This window comes from Lemur catta, chromosome 2, assembly GCF_020740605.2.
Source record: "Lemur catta isolate mLemCat1 chromosome 2, mLemCat1.pri, whole genome shotgun sequence".
In the NCBI taxonomy this organism is placed as follows: domain Eukaryota; kingdom Metazoa; phylum Chordata; class Mammalia; order Primates; family Lemuridae; genus Lemur; species Lemur catta.
In genome coordinates, this window is record NC_059129.1 from 86536010 (window position 1) to 86557969 (window position 21960).

Below are 21960 nucleotides of genomic sequence, written 5' to 3' on the forward strand. Positions count from 1 at the left end.
ACAGCATTGAACAGCTATTTATCTCTCAAAGCATGATGTGACAAGTCACATGCTTGTATCTTGTCTCCCCAGTAAGCTGTGTTTTTTTCCTAAGGCAGGGCCCTGTGTGATGTTTATCTTAATCCCCCTCCATGTCCTGTACACTGTAGATATTAAATGCTTGCTACCTGATGCTCTTTTTTGTGGGTTCAGGAAAACAGGTATCTCTAAAAGTAGGGCAAAGGTGCAGACTGGGATTTCTTCAAGTAAGTGGATTCTGTCAGTGATATCTCATCTCTAAAACTCTCTGTTAAATTCTGATCTTCTTTTCTCTGAGAGCTCTCAATCATTCCAGACTTTAAAGTCCAGACTAGCACTTTGAAATCGAAATATAAGGTGAGTCACATGTGTAATTTTATACTTCTAGTAGCCACATTAAATAAAAAGAGGCCAAACTAATCTTAATATTTTTTACTTACCCTTACATATGCAAAATGTGATCATTTCAACTTGTAATCAATATAATAAAAATTATTTTTAAAATATTGTGTCCTTTTTTTTCTTATTAAATCTCTGAAATCTGGTGTGTATTCCACAGCATATCCAATTTGGGCTAGCCGTATTTCAGGTGCTCAAACGCCACATGTGGCTCCCATACTGGATGGTGCAGGTTAGAGTCCAGACTAGAATATGTGAATTTAAACCATTCTGAAAAAAATCTAAGACTCAACAAACCCTATAAAGATATGCAGCAATCTTCCTAAATCTTGCTCTTAATAACTGAATGTACTTCAAGCGACTGCATTTCTAACAGCTATTAAGTTCAACCTCAATCTCATAATACCTACCTAATATTTAAAATGGTGATTTAATAATCTAAAATTTGGGAAGGTGCTATGATTTCTAAAAATAAAATTATAAATTGTAAGATGTATCAATTCATAAAATTCTGTTACCAGGACTAAAATCACCTACATACATATCCATAAAGCTATAAACTCTTTGGACACTAGGAATGTGGTATTCATTTTATGTCCTTCCCAGAGCACCTAGCCTATAGCTTTGCAGCCAGGAAGTGCTCAGTATATATTCATGGTAAATGAATCAATGAATGACTGAAGCAAGCAAACAAGAAATGTGGTATAAAAAATGTAGCCTTCTACCTCATAACCAGTTACTAATATGGTACAGTGTGGTGACATTTGTTCACAATCATTTATAGGTTAAGAAATCAAAATTTGAAGAATCTCAGTAAGGTAGATATTAGATTTTTAACAAGTCAGTCCTATAAAAGGAGAGGAAGCCTTGCTAACCTCAAATTAAAACATAATTATAGTATACAAATGTTATTAAAATGTCTATAGTATTTTACCATTTTATAAAGCCTTTTGTCATATATTATCTCATCTAGATGACATATGCACGCCAAAAATTATCTAAGTCAACTGTCAAAGTACAATTTCTTTGTCCTTTATGCCAAAAGAAACCGAGATCTGGAAATATGGAAATATGTGCTTAAACCAAATAACTCATGGTTATATAGTCTTAAAGAACATCTTCTATTCATGAGAAATTTTCTCCATTCATTTTTACCATACAGTAAAGCAGATTTTATATCTGATTTTAAGTCATTTAAGAAGTTTTTATTTTGGAATTTTATGACTATCACCTTAAGTATTAGTCTTGCTATGGACATCAAAAGAACAAATGACTAATTATGTAAAGAGGAAAAGATGAAATGAATCATGAATTCCACTTGAACTTGATCAGTTAAAAGGATAATTAACAAAATATTTAAGGAAAAAAAGAGATCAGCTTAAGTTAGTCATAGTCATTTGAGGGGAAAAAGGTGAAACTATTTTACTTGCCTGATCTCAGATCTAGACTCTAAAAGATAAGAGATACTGTAGAGAATCATTATAAAATACTAATACTTCAAATGTTCCTATAAGGTCAAAACACGGAATATGGACAAGAAGAAAAAATATGCTAAATATAAAACCAATGTTATATGAGATGTTTTTATTATTTAAATGTCTCTTTTGAGTATTCTAACAGGTATTCGGAACCCTAATCTACTTTGGAATTTTTAATGACTATAGAAGAAAAAATTTGAAGACATTAACAGAGAATTTTAAAGTGAGAATCTGTCTTATGTATTAAAAAGAAGAAAATGTAACAATGTTGTGTTATATCTTGATTCTTATAGCTATGCAAATATTTAATACATAAACAATCTAACTTTTACTTAAGGGGAGAAATGGACAAATCCATTAAAACTAATTCAACAACAAATACTTGTTTGGCTTTGTGTACATATAACATACCTAGGTGCTTTAAATTGGTGTTACTATACGAACTGGTAATTTTCAATTGAGTATGCAGTTTATTATTAAATAAAATCATTAAATCTTAAGAATTGTGAGGAATCTTAGAAATATTTAGGCCAGTGCCTCTCAAATTTTAATGCATGTGTGAGTCCCCAGGGAGACCCTGATAAACTGGAGATTCTGACTTGGGAAGTGTGGGGAGGGCTGGGACTGCATTTCTAACAAGCCCCAGGTCATGCTGATGCTGCGGGTCCAGCTCTCACGCTGGGTAGTGAGTTTCCAGTTAAGCTTAAGGGAGGTTCCACCCCTCTGCTTGGGCATCTCCAGTGACCAGGAGCTGAAACCTGCCTCCAAGAGTAGACAGTACAGGGAGCTGACTTGCTGAGCAACAGAGAAAGTCTGCTTCCTCTTCTAGTGATGGAAGACATTCATTCCTCTCCTGATATCTCCTGTGTGTTGAATGTCCCTACTTCCTTCATCCACCCTTAGAACTGGTTTCCGGACCCCTAAATATCTTTATCACAGAAGGTAATCCCTTTGTGGTCAACATCTTCCTTAAAATAAATCCCTTGGGACCAGGCACAGTATTCCACACATGGGACAGCCAGACCTGAGAACAGCTGAGTGAAGCCATTCCATTCCCCGATCTAAATGGGACAGCTTTTTCTTAATGTGGCCTTATGGAGGTGTTACCTTCTGTAAGAACCACGCTACTCTGGTGGCTCACAATGTTGCAGAGGAACTAGGACCAAGCATGCTCCAAATTCTGCACCTAACCAATTTATTTTTTTTAACCCAAATGTAGGAAGTGACAATTATTCCTGTTTAATGTCATCTTGCTGCTATAACAACTCACACAAATCCTTTAAAAATTTTATTATCTAACAGGTCACACATATATAAAAAGCATACACATTTTTTAAAATTAATTATAAAAAAGAACAGCATTGAGACCACTACCCAGGTTGGGAAATAAAACATTTCCAGGACCTCAGAACATCCCAGTGAGCCCCTCCCATCATATTCCACTCCATCACCTCTGGAGGTAACCATTATACTGATTTTGTGTCAATCATTCCCTTAGTTTTCTTTATAGTTTTCCCATTTATGTATGTATCCCTAAACAATATATTTAGTTTTGCATGTTTTTGAACTTTACTTGAATAGAATCATACTGTATATATTCTTCTGTTTTGCTTCTTTCATTTGACATTATGTTTGTAAGATTCACTCACTTTGATACATATTATTTCTATTTACATAGAAGTTATTACATGCCGATCATTCTCCTAAGCATGTCACAAATATTAACTCATTTAATACTCCCAACAACCCTATCAGGTAGACACTATCCTTTCCCCCTGATGTATAGATAAGGAAACTGAGGTACACAAAGGTTAAGAAATTTGCTCAAGGTCACAGAATAAGTGGCAGAACCAAAATTTGAACCCAGGCACAATCCTTGGTCTTAACCACCAAGCCATGTTGTCTCTCCACACCCTCATCTATGTGGTTGTATTAGCTCATTTTTTACTGCCAAATAGTATCACAGTGCATAAATCCCATATAGCAAAATGTTTTGATTCAATCTAACCTTGATGTGTATTTGGGTTGTTCCCAGTTTTTGCTCTTGTAAACAATGGTTCTTTGAATATTTTTTTCTGTGTTTCTTGAAGCCCATGAGTAAGGTTTTCTTGGATATATACCTAGGAGTAACACGGCTGAGTTGTAAGTTACCTGCAAGTTCAATTTGGTTAGGTAATAACAAACTGTTTTCCAATGTAACTGTACCAAGTTATACTCTGACCAGCTATATACAAGAATTCCTGTTCATCTGCATCATCACCAAAACATGATATTGTCAGATTTTTAAATTCCTGTCAATCTAGAGAGGGTGTAATGGTATGTTATTATGATTTTAATTTGCATGTGTTTTATTATTAATGAGGCTGAGTATCCTTAATATATTTGGGTTTCTTCTTTTGTGAAGTGCACATTTAAGTATATGAATGTACAGTATCCTTTTTCTATTAGATTATCTGGCTTTTTCTTAGTGATTCATGTGTGTTCTTTACATATTCTGGACCAGTACCATATATGTGCCACAAATACTGTCTACCACTTTGGGCTTGTTTTCTTATTCTTCACGTTGTCATTTAGTGAGCAGAAGTTTTATTCACTTTTTTTTCAAGCAAGTGAAAAATTCCTCATGCATTTTTAACTTTTTATACTATAAGGGTTTTACAGATTGCACATAGAATCCTTCGTATCTCTCCACTCACTACACCTTAAGGATATCTAATTTGAGAATGGTCAAGAAAAGGACATTATTCTGATGATGATCACTATGGAAGAGTAAATCTGATTAACCTGACACTTATAAAATCATGAAGAGTATCAACTAGGGATAATAGAACTATCTTAGCAAACCCCACAATATCTTGAAGACACACACAGTTCTAATTCCTCCTTTTAAAGCTTCCCAGTCCTCCAATCCTTGCTTACTCTCTTTTTTCCAATTCCTATCACACTTATCTCTACTATCCCTTCTGGGCCTTGACCACACATTGTATGTTGTACTTAAAATGTTTCATGTGTATATGTCATCTCCCAATTTAAAACAATAACTTCTCTACAGAAAGGGACCATAATTTATACTGGTATGGTATTTTGCACAGTGCTCTGTGCCTTAAAGAGTTCTCTGCAAAGACCAAGCCCTCAATAAATTAATTATTGATTTATTCAAGAAGTAATTTTAGAAAAAATTAAAAGAGGTTCAGAATCAATATATGTAACTCATACATAAGGAAACTGTATAAAATAAAGACATAAATTGGTTCAAGAGACATTTAACTAAAGTTCAGCATGAAAAAAATACTGATGAAATATATATCTGGGATAGTAGGGTGGGAACAGATTAGGAACTTTAAATGCTGTGCTGTGTGTTTTCTATGGGCAGTGAGAAGCCATGGATGATTTCTAAAGCAGAAGGGTCAATGAGTCCGTTCAGTCATTCATTCAACAAATGTTTACTGTGCACCCCCTTAGTGCCAAACACTTTTCAAGGCACTAGGAATACCTCAATGAACAAAAGGAAAAAGAATAACAGGAAGGTATGGATATTAAAAAATCCAAAATTCTAAGAAGATAATGAAAGACCAAAAAAAATCCAACCAGGCGTGGTGGTTCAAGCCTGTAATTCTAGCACTCTGGGAGGCAGAGATGGGAGGATTGCTTGAGGCCAGGAGTTCGAGACCAGCCTGAGCAAGAGTGAGACCCTGCCTCTACTAAAAATACAAAAAAAAAAAAAAATACCACGCATGGTGGTGCACGCCTGTAGTCCCCACTACTTGGGAGGCTGAAGAAAATAACCTGAGCCCAGGAGTTTGAGGCTGCAGTGAGCTATGATGATACCACTGCACTCTAGCCAGGGCAACAGAGTGAAACTCCATCTCAAAAATAAAAAATAAAAACAAAGTATGAAAGAGGCAACACTGACTGATACAAAATTTCATCTAATAAAATTCTAATTGTGTGCTTCCCTTTAAAGGGTTTATTTCCCAGATCAAGGCTAAAGTAGCAAGCAAAGCACAAAGGCCTGTGGTTCTTGCAGGTAAGAAATAAATGACAAATGATATTGACAAATAATGATGGAAGCATTGCTAAAGGTGAAGTGTTTAGGAAGAAAAAAAAACATATAAATGTAAATACACATGTTGGTCTTATAGTCTAGAAATTAAGCTGCTTTAACTACAGAACACAAAAAGGAAAGGCTCTTGGATAAGACCACTGTGGTACAGGGCTGGGATAGTGATCTCTGATAGTCTGGCCGAACTGCAAGCAAAACAAACCAAAAGTAAACAAACAAAAAACCATGACTGCCCCCCTATATAGACACATGTAAATAGGCTGCAAAAATATGAACATACACCTGAACTCCCTGTGACATTCAGGACTGCCCTGGACAGCCCCTCAGCCATCAGAAGGAGGCAGTGCACTTCTTCCTGTGACAGCTGCTCCTTCTCCACTTTGCTGTTTCCTCAGACATTTTCTGTTAACCTTCCTCTTGGAATCCTTGACAATGACTCACATGGTAATAGGGCTACTCAGCAATACCACAGCCCTCCACAATAGACGCTGTGTAGGAGGCAAGCAGCTCAGTGGACTGTAGTCTGAACCAGTATTTTCCTTTCTGCATTCAGGCAGGATTTGCCTTTCAGCCACATTTCCCTCAAAACACAGTCCTGACGGGAGATGCTTAGTGCACAGATTTCTAAATGATGAAATGATCTGAGTTTGGCTCTTTGATCATAATGAAACTAAAAACAGTAAGATGAAAAACAATAGAGTGATCATCACTCCTACAAAAAACAACTCTATACTCGGGTGAAATCAAGAGATAAGGAAAAGAAAAAAGCTTAACCTAATATTTTCCAACCTTTCACTAAGAACAAGGGCTAAAAACCACATGTTTTGAAGGTCTTGCACTGTGTTATTATTAGAAGTCACAATTCTATTGATACTGATGAGTCATTCGTATCGGCGGAAACCAAGAACTTCCATCAACATCATGTTACACACAGTCACTGTGGCTTTTCTTTATTACTGGTCAAAACTGCCTCAGAATGCTTATTGAAGCTTTTAAAAAAGGAGGCAAACTCAAGGGTGTGCAATGCGTTCCTTTCCCCAGCTGATCTTACTTTAATCATCCTTCTCAAGATAGTTTAGGATGATTTGATCAACTTGTTATCTACAAAAGGAAGTTTATTTAGAAACCTCAAAAAAGCAACATTTCACATTTTCCGATGAAAATAAGCAAAACTGAACTCTGAAAACAAACAGTGAAACCACCTCTGAAAATACATACTAGTTTTCAAATGACCCTGGTCAAATTTTCCTGTTTTGTTTTTGTTTTGTTTTGTTTTGTTTTTACCTCAATAACATGCAACCAATATAAACAAAAGCTGTCATCACTCAGGGACCTGAGCCACGAAAAACAATGTCGGGCTGTGGCTTGCACCCTCTCCTCTGCTTCCCTATGCAGGGCACATTGCTTCACACGGAGGGAGAAGTGGGTCAGGTTTCAGTTACACCAAAAAAGCCCAAGTTAAAGGTTTATGAACATCCCTTCTGGTTTTAAGTAGGAAATAACAGCGTATTCTCATTCCCTTATTATCAGCCCTTTTCCCCTCACCCCTTAAAGATTACCAAAAAATAAAGTGGAGTGAAAATCAGTTTTTCTGAGGCATTTCCAGAAATGCTGTGCTTCTTTATGCAGTCCCTAAAAAGGTAGAAATGTGCCCAGTGCTCTACCCTGCAACCAGAAGCCTGTGTCTGGCTGCTGGCAGAAGGGCACTCAGCTCCGCAGTGACCACACATCTGAAAATAGTCTCCCGGCAGCTAACCGGCCCCAGCCCGGGTGCTCTACCAGGGTGGCGCTGGTACCGTGGGCAGTTTACAGTGCGGCCAGCTGAGCGCGGCAACAGCTGCATGAGTCAGCAAGCGCTGCCGGTAGGAAAGTGCTGACATGCTAAATTACTCTCACATACATAAGGTGCACACACCTACCCAACAAAAACAAGAACAGGGTACATGCAAATTAGCAAACGGGAACCTCTCTACCCTTGAAGTTCCTATTTTCCAAGGTTAGACTAAAAATATAAATAATCTATGCCACTGCTCAAAAAGATGTAACAACTAATAATAATTAATAGCGATAATAAACAAACAACTCTCAGTGTGGCGATGTGTGGAACAGCTGCACTCAAATCTCATGAGCCAGTTAATTTTAACTGGCTTTAATTTTAACTAGATTTAACTGCTTTTCCTCCCTTCTGAAAAATCAAAATAGTTGCCATATCGACCACAAGAACTGGTAACAGACAAGCACAGTTCCTGTTTTTCAGAGGGGACTTACTTTCAAACCCACAATATCAAGATGCTTAACATAAGTGAAAATTTAAAATTTATTGTTTAATGTGGGTGACTTAAACCAGTACAGTAATTCAGATCCCACAAAACGTTATGGAGTAATCACACGTCAGGCTTTGTCCTCCATGTCTTTAATCCCTGCTCTTTCATTTCAAACAGGATCCAAAAATCCACAGGAAAACTGGTTGTCTGGAACTTAGAACACATTTTCCCACAGAAACAGTGCCATAGCAATGAGCTAGCGTTCCAGGATAGTCCATGAAAAGTCTCGAATTTAAAATACGAGAGGTTAAATTTACAATTTAAAAAGTAGAAAATGATACCATAACGATAGTTCCAAAACCAATTAAAAGAAAACACTCTTGATTGACTGTGTTTGGGGAAATGCCTAATTAGAAGATGAGGGGATGCAGTCTTCTCAGTGAGACTTCTGGACTTCCTCTTTAGTGTCACTCTGGTTCTGTGATATGGTTCAAATGGTTATTTACACTTAAAATGCCTGGCATCCTCTTACTTTGGCATAAAGTATCATTAGAAATATCTTTATACTTATCAGTTGTGAGTACTGATTTCTTTTTTTGCTCCAAAAAAAAACAAAAAAAAGATCAAGAGTTGAAAGAGACAAAAAGGAGGAGAAAGAGTTACAAAGAGGGTGTATTAGAAAGAGGGGGACAGAAAAAATGAAGTCGGGGAGAAAGTAAGACACGGAGGTATAACTAAACTACAAAGGCAGAAGAAAAGTAGGAACTGGAGAGAGGTCTCCTACTAGACAATGCACTCCCAGACAAAGAGGACTCCTCCCCATAGCAAGAGAATGAGGCACAGAGAGAGGAGCCCAGTAGGACTGTTCCACAGACTGGCACTAGATGGTGCCATCAACTCAACATAGCATGGTTGCTGGGGGAGTCTGTGGTGGGGGAGGGGCGGTACGGAAGGCAGTTCAGACTCTTTACAGCCAGGTATTTACCTGGCAACAACTCCATCTAAAATAAGCATAGTTTCATTATCCAATCAACCTCTCTTAACATCCAGATGTCACCACCATGCAAACAGTATGGGACATACCAGTTTTGAAATAAATTTATCAACTCAATTTTTATCAATGAAACTGTGGTGTGGGGAGGTAGATGAGGTTGGATCCACTGCTTTTTTTTTTCCTCCTGCTAAAATTCAACATTCAAGGATAAGAAAGAATTTCAGGTTCACTGCTACTGACAAAAATCCCTAATCATAGACCAAATGACTTTCCTCTGAAGCTTTGTTTAAATGTCAAATAACACACCATCTTGCTACATAGGTTTATGTGATCAAATCTAATGTTATGGCAAGAAAAAGGTGATGCTCACTGACAAATGTATTATTAAAAATCATCTCCCTATAAATTTTTTTAATATTACTGTGGTTTATATCCTGTAATCTGCTTGTCTATATTCTCTGTCCAGTGTTGAGTTTATTTATAAAGAGTCCTCTCTTCATTCAAAAATTTACTCCCATCACCATTTAACCAGTGCATGAAATTCTACTATTCTCATCTTTAGGGTTTTACTTTGGCTTTGTCTCCTGTTAACATGCTGATGTCTCAGAAAAGTAACGCACGAGGTGTGCTCAAGTTATTTATATTCTAGTAAAATTGTATTCATAAAGTCCTTTTCTGAGATTGGTTTTGGAAGGGAAGGACAGGGACCATTTAAGGGGACTGGGTAGCAGAAGGCAGCAAAGAAGGACAGAAAGATGATGGAAGACCTGAAAGCAAAGCCTGTCTAGCTTCTTTAGAATCAAGACAAGGACCATCATCCCTACACTTATCTTTTCAAAGAGATGTATGAAAAGGAAGGGTTAACTCTAAGTATGTCTACATTTTCCTCTTGCTGAATGGGTAATAATATCTTTCACAGTTAATTTCATTTTTTTTTCAGTTTGACTCTTCAGGGCTTATTCATTTGCATAATATGGAATCTTGAACCCATACAGATATTCTACAAATCAATGCAAGTAATTCTCACACTAAATCAGCAGCTTTAATTTAAGCTCATCATTGTTTGCATAGAAATCTTTATGCACTCATCTGCTTGATTTTTTTAATCACTTAAAACCTCCAACACTGACACACTAAGCATCTCCCCATTTAGCCATCTCCAAAATTTGAACCAAATGCTGAAAAATAAGCACAGTACTGTACATTCATACACTTGATCATTTCCCAAATTACACTTAATGTTCCAGCAGCTCCCAAGAATAATGCCTCTTGACTAAAGACGACACATTAGGTGTCCAGCCCAGGCAGAACTGAGTCAGCATTCTAAACAGTGACCCTGCAACCCAAGGTAATTGGAGGTCACTGCCAAACCAACTGCCTGAGTCCTTTAAAACCATTCAAATCTCTGTTTGAGAGTTGCAACATGCTAATCTGGCAAAATAATCTCTTCCTGAAATTGATTAGAATGAGAATAAAGGTTATCTACTTTTATCTGTTACTGATAGCTAATATTTCTAATTAGGGGCTCTAATGGAATTGGTTGTGAATGAAATTTTTCCTCCTCAGTAGAATATTCTACCTATTAAAGGAATAGTTTTTTCCACCTTTTCTTATCCCACCAAAAAAGAACAAAAAATAAATTCTTCACTTAACAAGAAGGTAGGAGTGTAAACTACAGGGAAAACTTGGGGACAGAGCCATGGGGTCCATGTCCCATGTCTAGTTCTTTTGCCTTTACATGTCATCATTTTTACTTTCAAATCGGAGGAATGCAATGAAAGTGAGTTGTGTGAAAGACAGGAGATATACTCACTTAAGTTCACTGAGAAATTATTTTTCAATTTTATCTTTCAGAGAAATGTCTGAAAAATATCCAATATTTCAGAGTGAGGTGCCCTATATTTCTACTTCTGAGAACTGCTACAGAGGATTTCAACTTCAAATGAAAACAAAAAGAAAAGGGAAGGCCTAGCATGGTGGTTAAGGGAACAGGCTCCAGCATCAGACAGCTCCTGTCCCATTCCAGGTCCATCACTCATTAACTAGGTGACACCTGTGCTTTAGCTTCTAGTGCTCACACCTAGCTCTAAGCTGTTGTGAGGATTAAATAAGTTAATAAGAGCAGCACACATAGGAAGCATTCAGTACAGGCTAGCTATCATCAAAGAAAAAAAAATAGAGGGGTTACGGTATCATTTGTCTTAAATAGATACAGTCAACACTCCTAAACTGTGCTTCTAAGAGTGGTCCAAATAATCATGCTTGTTCTGCAGGGGATGGAAACTCCCCTGCTCTAAGGTAGGCAGAGACCTCAGACAGAAGTTAGACTCCCATTTTCACTAAAGATCCTTGCCTAAGTCCTGCCCACATCAGCTGACTGGGAGGGAATAGACATGTAGCTTCTGATGATTCAAATATTGTCAAAACGACCCTAAATATGTTCAAAATAAGAATGTTAACTTGTATTTTTTCCAAGTGTGGAAATGAACAGTACCCTTGGCGGTTAACAATTTCTGTTTTTATCAGGTTCTAAAGACACAGGTAAATAAATCAATTCTGGACTCTGTATACAGGAACCATTATTTGCCAAAATGGCCCCAGAGGTTATATCACGGTTTATGCAATACTCCAAAGGGCCAAAGACAGTGGTAAATTAATAGGATTAGGAAGCTGGAGGAAAAAGCAAGCCTCAAGTTTCAGACTAGCACTGATTGAAGCTCACTCCACAGTTTCTCGGGGAGGGCTTTCCCAACTTCCCGGCCAGGTCAAATCCCCTAATTAGACCCTCTAGTGCATGGAATACATTCCCCTCAGGCGCAGTGAGTTATATGTTACTCACTGATTAATGCCATCCTTACTACTAGATGCTGTGCTTCATGAAGGCAGGGTCCAGGACTGGGTGTGCTTCCCACTAGCACCATGGTCACCTAACACTATGCCTGCCACATTAAAAGATACACAGTATTTGTTTGTTTAATGAATGAATGAGGCATCTGTCTCTAAAGAATGGCATTTCTGGACACTTGGCCCACTTAGTAGCATTTACAAGCTTCTGTTGCTTAGAAGAATATAGAATGGAAAGAAAATACAAATTGCCAAAAAGCTATGGATACTAGGAAACTAAAGAAAATTGCTGAGCATTCACTTTGTTTTCCTATTTGTGGAATGGGAATCACCATGCTGGGCTCTCCCAAGTTCAGACTCCAAAATGAAGAGCTAAGCCTTCCCTTTTTTTTTTTTTTTTTTTAATTTGAGAGACAGGGACTAGCTCTGTTGCACAGGCTGGACTGCAATAACACAATCATGGCTTACTGCAGCCTCAAACTCCTGGCCTCAAGCAATCCTCCTGCCTCAGCCTCTGGAGTAGCTAGGACTACAGGTGCGCACCACCACACCCAGCTAATTTTTTTCTTATTTTTTGTAGAGACTCATGAAAAGTCCTGAGGAAACTCCTGAAGCATCTGCAGAAAATGACACGGGACAGAGAAAAGAAGATGGCTCAAGACTAGAGTTATAGAGGACTTGGAAACTCCAAAAGCTTTCTTCTGAAACTAACTGGGACTTTGTCCACTGATCTACAGGCTCAGGCAAAACTGAAGAGTAACGAGGTATGAGGGAGGGGGTACTGGACAGTGGAGGATTTAAATGCTTGGGAACAGGGACGATGAAAGCTTGATGGAAGCCGACACATAGACGGGAGGGAGCTAGCAACCAAGCGCCGGCTCTCATCACAACAGCAGCAGCGTGTCCTACAGCCTTCAGGAAAAGAACAAAAAGGTCAGGGAGGAAAATGACACATCTCAGAACCAAAGGGCAATTCATTATGAGACTAAGGAACAAAAGAGAAGTCAACCAGGGAATATGCTGGAGAAACGGTGATTATGAAGTCACTGGGGAAGACTGAGAGAGGCATTTTGGCTGTAATTCCAATGACTAGAATGAACGAGTACGTGAAATGCTTTCAGATTGGGGAGATTTATTATTTTGGGAAAAAAATAGCTCAAGGAAAAACAAAGGCAAAATTCCTGCCTGAATTTTGAAGTAGTGTCACAGGTAGGATGAGGTTCGATTTACATATTCTTTAGAAATGAAAAGGCCCTTGTAAAGGACATGGTGGTCAGATTCTGGGGATACTTCCAGCTTGAAGGAAGCCGAACAGCCACACAGCACGCTGATAGCAAGATTAAGTTACAGTTTCATGGAGACTGGCATTTGAAATTAACAAAACACAAAAAAATCAAAGAGAAAAAAAGTAAAAGGAAAACCTTGACAAAGAAAGAACTACCTTTTTATTAAATGTCATCCCAGACCAAAAAAATGTCAAAGGTGAGTCATATTTTGGGCAATCTTACTGAGTTTACAAAATGTTTAGTTCACAGCAGGTTTCAGTTTGGACTTGAACAATTTGTAAATATTTACATAAAATTTAAGGATAGGACAGCAAAGGTGATATATTGTCATTAACAATACAGAAGCTATTTTCCCTCATTCCCAAGGCCTTGGGTGCCGCTTTCCCTAATGTGACTGCTCTGCCAAAACTTATTTTCTTTACCAAAGAAATTACAATTTTTGCAACCAGCCCTAACTTCTGAACTATAAGGGCTTCTGATGGGGTCATGTGTCACTGAAGCTTCTTCAACACCCAGATAGGGAAAGGAGGCAGACACATAGCATCTGTTTGAATTGCAGCTTTTGACAAACATGTTACATTTTGTATTGTTCTCTGCTCCTGTGTATGTGAGGGTAGGGACCATGTTCTCTGTATGCTATGGTCCTACACCTACACCATGCCCAGTCATTGACTCAGGGCTGGACTGTGTATACAGGATGAGGAAATAACCTTTAGATAGCCAAGAAAACACACATTGCATTCAGACCACGTTTGTTCCAACATAAGATCGGAAACTTCCAATTCTATAAAATGGGCACAACACCTACTTCTAAGGGTTGCTTTGAGGAGCCAATGAAGTACGTATAGGTGAAGTAGTTGGCACTGAGTCTGGCACACGGTGAGCATTCAGTAAATCAAAGTTATTGTTTTAGTGAGTGTTCTCAAATTTCAAACTCCTATGGAGGTCCTCAGGCATTAAACAGCCAAGTTACCCCATCTGGTCAGTAACAACTAAATAGAGGGCAGGTGGTTCAAAAGCAATGGATTATTTACCTGCAAAGAATCACATTGTACCCATGGCATTAATTATTTGGCCTTACATGTTGAATGCTCTGTTAAAAAGGAAGTTATCAATCCCTGAGTGAGACTTGGTGTTGATTTGATTCTGAGTTTTGTTTTTCTTGCATTTTTCAATTTTCCAGATAGTGGGAACCATTCATTTGATATACACTCACAAATCATCTATTACATGCCAAGCCTTTAAAAAATAGATAAATACAGAAATATTAAACAAGAAGGCATTTTAGTCCATTCAGGGATGGGAGACAGTCAGTCTGCAGGCCAGCTGTAACATACGTTCTCATCCAAAACTTTTTAAAAATTTTGACCCAATATTTAAAAATTAGGGGATTCCACACAAAAAAAATCAAATATCCAGCTTCCCGTGGAAAAATGAGACGATGTGGCAACACAAAGCCCGTATTCCCACCAATTCCTGCCTGGCGACAGTTTACAAGGATGAGCTAAGATAGAGCAGTGGTTGCCTGCCACAGCATGCTACACCATCCCTCCTCACCAGGACGAGATATTTAATTTGTGGGGTGCAGTGAACAATGAAAATAAAGGGCCCCTTGTTCAAGAATTATTAAGGATTTCAAAAAGACAACAGAACATTAAGCCAAGTGTGACATGTTTCTGAGTGGGGGAGACGGAGGGGACCCTAAGCAATTGCACAGGACTTATGCCCATGAAGCTGGTCCTGCCACTCACCCCCTGGACAAACAGGAAAGTATTTATTTATCTAAGTATTCTCTCACTCATTCAACAATCAAGCCTGCATTTACAATAAGCCAGATGCCATACCCCCTGAAATCTGTGGTTCAAAAACTAGAGTAGAGGATCCAGGCACAGCAGAGCTAGAGAGCCATTAGGGTCTCTTTTCTCCTTGTTAAGGCTGGATCCACACCAGAGACACGAAGTGAGAGTTAATCCAACTAAAATTAAACTGCTCCCAACAATACAGATTGGTCTGAGCCCTTTTGTTGGCATCACAGGAGCCTCGATTACAAATTCTGAGGAACAGCTCACAAGTGCTAATGAACAACTAGTTCCGTAGGCTATGCAGACAGTGGGCCCAGAAGTGAAGAGCTGGCCTAGGAGAGATTTGAACATGAACCTGACCATCTGGCTCTCTGCAACTCACTTTGATCACAAAATGAATTGCAACAAATTGAAGAGCACATGGCTAGAGTTAATTATCTCATCTGTAATCTGAATCTACTTTTAAGCAGTTATTATTACCCTCTATCAGGTGGAAACGTTTCCTACCATCACTGCAAAGTGCATTTTCCTGATGAACTGTAATGGATCATTAAATTCCATATCTGAATAACAATACTTTGCACTTATTCAGTGCCTTTCATCCAGGAATTTCAAGGCAGTTTGCAAATAATTAAGCCCCTCAAACAGCAGCCAGAGGTGAGCGACTAGAAGGGAACTGCCTGAAGATACTGAGTCAAAGGGCATAATTCAATAGAAAGAGAATCAATGGCTTCCTCCCAGGCACTGGTAATACTGAAAATGAATTAGGGGGTCCCGATTCCCTCCCTCCCTTTGGGCCTCACCCCTTCTTCTCTATAGCAGATCTCGCCATGCAACATACAAAGGACTGAAAAGTAACAGGGATGTTCATAATTTATCTATGATTTCAGGCATACACATAAATGAAGAGACTGTCTCTCCATATAATCCTGGCATATACCCCACCAAATGACATTTCAATCCACCTGCTGAATAGACAGACATTAGAAGAATTTACTCAGCACATTTATGATACCAAATAGCAAATCTGAAACTTTCCAAAATCCAAAATGAAAATACTACTCTGAACAAATAAATTCTAACAAAAGTACTTTATTTCATGGTTGTGTATTCCATTTCTGGGACACCCCCCCCCATTTGAATGATATTCAAGTTTCAGGAAGAGCAAATAAGATAGAAGTGGGCAATCAATGCATTTAAAAAAAATACAACACTAGAAGGAAAAAACATTTCAGCCACTCAAAGTTTTGTGGTGAAATTATAAACTCCTGAAAAACTGAATTTATAATGGAAATGCTGACAGACCTTTCACTGGAGCAGTTTGAACGCAACACTATAATTTAGCAATCTCTCTTACAGACTGAAGACTAATTCTAACAAGATGTCACTTTGACTCACGTTTATTATTACCTGCAAGAATGAAAAAATGCCGTGTACTCTTGAGCTGCCGGAGAGTCAGGGTGGGGCGATCTCACATTTTAAGCAAGACGCCCGCTGCCTTACCAAAATAGCCCTCTCCACCAAAGGAGTGGCAGCCTTTCACGCTCAGCTCAGCTTCCTTCATGTCAGCCAGAGCCTTCGCAGCTCGACATGCCTTTCCTACATGTTACATTTTAATGATCTGAGAAAACCGTTATCAGAGTTAACATCTCTAATTTTACTCTAAACAGACAAAAGCAAAATATCTCATTAGGCATCATCTCCGCCAAGGTTCCCACTAGGCAGGAAAGGATTTTTATCTAAAGTAATTACCCTTTTTAGTTAAATACACTCAACAGATGAAATTTACACAGAGAGTGAGAGACTGCAGCACTAGACAGCGAAGGTGAAAACCGAGGAACGCCGCGTCTCGCCACCCGCGGGCCCGCCGGGAGTCTGCGGCTCCGTCTCGGGGGTGGGGCGCCCCGGTCCCTCTGGTTTCCCGGCGGCCACGGGTCACGACGACAGCAGTGACCGGGCGAGCAGGCTGTGAGGCGCGCCTTCTCGGGCCACAGACGAAACCAGCCAGACAGCGGCCGCGCCGGAACTTCCCCCAAGTTGCCAAACTCGACTACACGCAAGGCAGTGCCGGGGATACCCCGTACGCCCACGACCCCCGAAGCCCAGGGTGCGCGGCCCCTTCAGACACATACACCCACCCCTGCCTGCTTCCCCTCACGGTCCGAGTTCCCACAAATCCTCCGCCAGACCGAGGTCGCCGAGATGCTCGATCTCCTCTCGCCGGCACCTGGGGTAGCCCGTGAGCGCCGCCCGCCGCCCTCTCCAGCGGCGCGCGGCTCCAGAGCACCCACAGGGCTAGGGAAGGAGAACTGCGAGATCCACGGAGCGCCTGAGCATGGGGGGTGGAGAAAAGTATCCCCCGGATAAACTCTTCTCCTAGGTGAAGGAGACCGGAGTGTAGGGGGTGTGTGTGTGTGTGTGTGGTGCACTTTGACTTCACGCAGGATCTTGGGGAGAGGAGGGTGAAAGGTTTCCCCCTCAAAAGGTATGAGCCCCTAGGTTTGAGCTCCGCGGGACGCATTCCGACAACCCGACCATTGGCTAGTGGGGATTCCACCCGGTCTGCCCCGCGAGGCCCCCAGCTTGCCTCTTCCCGGGACTCTGAACTTAGCCTTTGATTCTCTGTCGGTCGCGGTGGTCCGGGCCACCCGGCGGCAGCTGACAGCTGAGCGCGAAGGCTTGGCGGCCAAGGTCCTCGCGGAGCAGCCCCGGGCGCTAACGCCGCGGGCAGAGAGGAGGCCGCCCGGCCCGGCGCGGAGATCGCGGGCTGGGGGCCGGGGCGCCCGGGGCTCGCCGGGCCGGGGGCAGGGCCGTGGGTCTGACAGCTGCTCCGGCTCGCGCGGACGCGCGCCTCCCGCCAGCCCGTCCTCCCCACGCCTGACTTATTACCCTCTGCTCCTCCTCCCCCTGCTGTTCCAAAACACCCGTCGACGCGAGCAAAATACAATGCCGCCTCGCCCGCCGTAAACAGCCAGGCGGGAGAGCGCACATTCGCCGCGGTGCGTCCGCCGGCTCCGTTCCCACCCCCTTCCCGTTCCTAGAAAATGCCATAAAAGCGGGCAGGGCGCTGGGAGGGCGATTGCGCGCCGGGCGGCCTCGGCTCCCTTCCCGCGCCGCTTCCCCACGCCTCCCCGCCTGCCCCGCGCGCCTGCTCCCCCCGCAAACTTGCCCCGACACCCTGCCCGGCGCTGGGGCCCGGGGCCCGGGGCGGGGGGGACTCACCTCGTCGGAGAACTTTGAGTCCTTTTCCGCCTCCTCTTCCCCGCGTCTTCCCAGCCCGCAGCCCCCTCCCGGCAGCCAGCGAGGTGGGCGGTTCGGGGGTCACCGAAAGCTCGCCGAGGGGACGCGCATCACATGGCAGCTCCTTCCCAGCCCCCCGAGTGTGCCGGGAAGGGGGAGGGGAAGGGGAGAGGGGAGACCGGGGAGAAAGCGAGAGCGGGGCGGCGGCGGGAGTGGGCAGGCGGGGCGGAGAGGGCGGCGGCGGGCGCTCACGTTAGCGCTGCTGCGACCGCAGCCCGGGCGTGCACGGCCGCTGCTGCTGCTGAGGCGGCGGCGGCTCGGCGCTGTTTGCTCCGCGCCGCGCGGCTCGAGCTCTCCCCGGAACGCCCACACTCTCAATCGCTACATTGTTGACATTCGGCGCTGACGTCACCCGCTCCCCATTCACAATAACTTTACGGGAGCCGGGCAGCGCACCTCCCCGGCCGCTGGGGCGCCGTACGCCCGGCGACTAGCGTAAGCCGCTCCGCGAATGGCGCTCCGGGCGCCGGGGCGGGGGCGGGCACGCGCGCTCCGCCGGCTCGCGGGAGGGGGCGCGCCTCACGCCGCCGCCGCCGCCGCCGATCTCCCCGCTTTGTGCGGCCGCGCGGCCCGCAGAGCCCCCTCCTGCCGGCCCGGTTGACTGCCCGGCTCAGCCTGGCCTTCTGGGCCTTGAAGGACAAGGGTGGCGGGGGCGAGGGAGCTCGTGGGGTGGGGGTAGTGGTGAGAGCTGGTGTGGCACGTGGGGAGGGGGCGAGCCCAAGGCGCTACCCCCAGGGAGGGGAGCCAGACCGCGAGACCTGGGATTCCTGGGTCTTCTAGCGTTTCCCTTAAGGGGCAGGAAAAGATGCTCCGCGGGCCCCCTCAACACTGACCCGGCCCTCTCTTGGGTAGGGATGGGGCGAGGAAGAGCAGCCCTCGACCCAATAGCGATGTTGTCGTTTGACCCCTTTTCAGGAGGGCGTCCGCCTGCCCCACTGAGCGAGCCTCGGAGCCCCCACGCCAGGCTGTTGGAAAGAGCGATCAGTTGCGAAGCGTGAATTGAAAGACAACCTCTCCAGCTTCAGCGCCAGCGCCTGCTGCGTTCCAGCCACTTTCTCCTGCCTTTCACTCCGGAGGCTGCCACGGTGTTGTTGCTGCCCTTTAAGGCCATAGTGTGGCTGCCCTGTCAGAAGAAAGCTTGGTGGCGGTTTGGATTTTACAGAGAGTAATTAGGACTTAGGCTGAATGTACATTTGCAATAAAATAAGGTTGTGTTAGTGTTGTGCTGCTGCCTGCAACTTTACCCCTTGCCAAGGCCAGAGAATTCTGCCACGTTTCCCTAAACACCTATAACTTGGCCCTCTTGTGTACAGGCAGTATTCCATATTATTACATGTGGTGCTGATTTTTAATGAATATTATAAAACTTTGGCTCGCTCTACTGAGAGAAGGATCATAAATCCCCCCTGTAAAACGGGCACTGGCATATGCTGAGGAAGCAGTGAAGCGTCGCCCTGGGAGTCTTGTGATATCATCCAAAGTGTTGCTCTGAACCACCTTCGTCTGAGGGCAGAGCTTTAAAAGGCCCCATTTGGAATGTCTGTGTGGAAAGCTAAGCCATGGAAAGCAAGCTGAAGGTGCTGAGCTGATTTTTCTATCAGCACTGCAGAGCCTCGACATGGAGGTCTGGCACCGGACTGGAAGATTTCTTGGTTTACAGGTCCGATTTTCAGATGAGGAAAATTCTCAGAGCTGGCAGTGGCCCTCAGCCTCCTGACTTCTGCCCTGTTGATCCCAGACAAAACACCTTGCTTCCGAGATCCCTGCCTGACCCCCTGGCGAGAACAAAATACTAATTCCTGGTCTGCTCTGGCCAGGCCATTTCTTATGGTGTTATGGATGGTTATGTTTTTGCATTCCTCATTCTTGTAAGTATGTGTTGGTGAGATAATTTTATGCATTTTAGTAGCACCAATAAATGTTTTCCTCTTAGGAGCCGGGCTTGAGAACATCCCCATGAGGGTTGTGTAAATTCAATTTTTTTCAAGCAGCCATGGCAGCCCAGCAGTGAGTGGAGTCGGGCACATCAGCAGGGGGGTGGTTGAGGAAGGGGCTGCTGCTGCAAGCTGATCTTGTCACTTCTATTCTGGTCCCATGGATGCAACAATTAGTCTACTCGCCTAATGACTCAGACTGGAGCTTTTTCAGTTTAAAATTTTCAAGTATGAAGTGGGACAGCAAGTAGAGATGGAAACAACCTAATGCAACTGTGACAGGTTCATTATCAAGTCTTTCAAGGAGGTTGAGTTAGAAGTAGTTGCCTTCTTGGGTTATGTTCAATTCTACAATCATGTACCTCTATGGCTGAATACATGAAATCTTTGCCTTCAAGGACCTTTGAAATCTAGTAGGGAGTTAGTTATTTCATTTTATTTTCAATAGTTAGGAGTGGGTTATTTGAATTAAATCCTGAAAAATATATTTAGGATTATATGAAATTAGAATGTTGAGTCATAGACACTCTTTTCACAGTACTGCTTACTGCTGCAGAGGTTAGGCTGTGGAAAGCCTTAGCACCTTCATCATGAGTGTTTGCTGGCCATTCTCTGGGTTTGTGGTGCTGCCCTGGTACTTCAGGCATTTACAATGTGAAACAGATGCAGGTCCTTCCCTCTGTGTATTCATGGCAGTAACTTGAGTAGAGGTCAATTTATTTCCCACGCCTGGAACATTCAACCTTTTCTTATACACTTTTTTTTCTACATAATTACATGTGTGTGTTGATCCAGAATATGGGTGGATGTCATCTGTGATACATTTCTGAGCATGATATGGTTTCCAGGGACAATACTTTGAATCATGGCATTGAAGCTAATAAACTTCTTTTCTAGAACTCTCCTTGGCTTTATAAAATAAAACAGGAAAAATTAAAATATGCAGGAAACAAAAAGATGAAGAAAGGAAGACAGAAGAAAGACGAGGCAATTCTCGAGTCTGAGCCCTATACAAGATCAATGATGTTGAAAAGATATAACGGTTTTCCATAGGCAGAATTTCAAATGTGGTACCTTGAATAAGACATAGCAGGGCAAAGTTGACATCCAATGAAATCTGACAAAAGAGAACAGAGTGGGAAACTGAGAGGGAGAATGCCAAAGCCAGGAGGAGCCACATATTGGAGGAAGTTCTGTTGAGAAAGACTGGGTTCTACTCACTGGGGCAAATTCCTTAGAATTATGACTGGCATTTCTTCTTTTAACACTAGATGTTTTGAAATATATCTAAACCATTAAACCTCAGTGTAGTACTGTACCAGTGACACTTTAGAGAACTGTGAAATTTGAATGGCTTTGAGTGGTGATTCTTCAACAATTGTTGAATTATCTATTATGTGATAGGCACAGTTGTATTATACACTGGATGTGACAGTGAACAGAACAAAGCCTCTGCCCTCCTGAAATTCTCATTCCAGTGATGAGATTGGAATGGAGGAGGGAGACGAGCACCCTCCCAAAAATATATATAAAATGTAAGGTTGTATGTTATAATGGCTGAGGGTGAAGAGTGGTAGG

General features: G+C 42.4%; 1 long non-coding RNA gene across 1 annotated transcript in view; it reads right to left on the bottom strand.

The window, feature by feature from the left end:
- LOC123633075 overlaps positions 1-18719 on the bottom strand; it is a 181040-nt gene extending 162321 nt beyond the window's left edge. Inside the window, exon 1 of the long non-coding RNA XR_006733540.1 lies at positions 18371-18719. This is a non-coding gene — a long non-coding RNA (uncharacterized LOC123633075). The remainder of the gene's footprint in view (positions 1-18370) is intronic.
- Positions 18720-21960: the final 3241 nt, after the last annotated feature.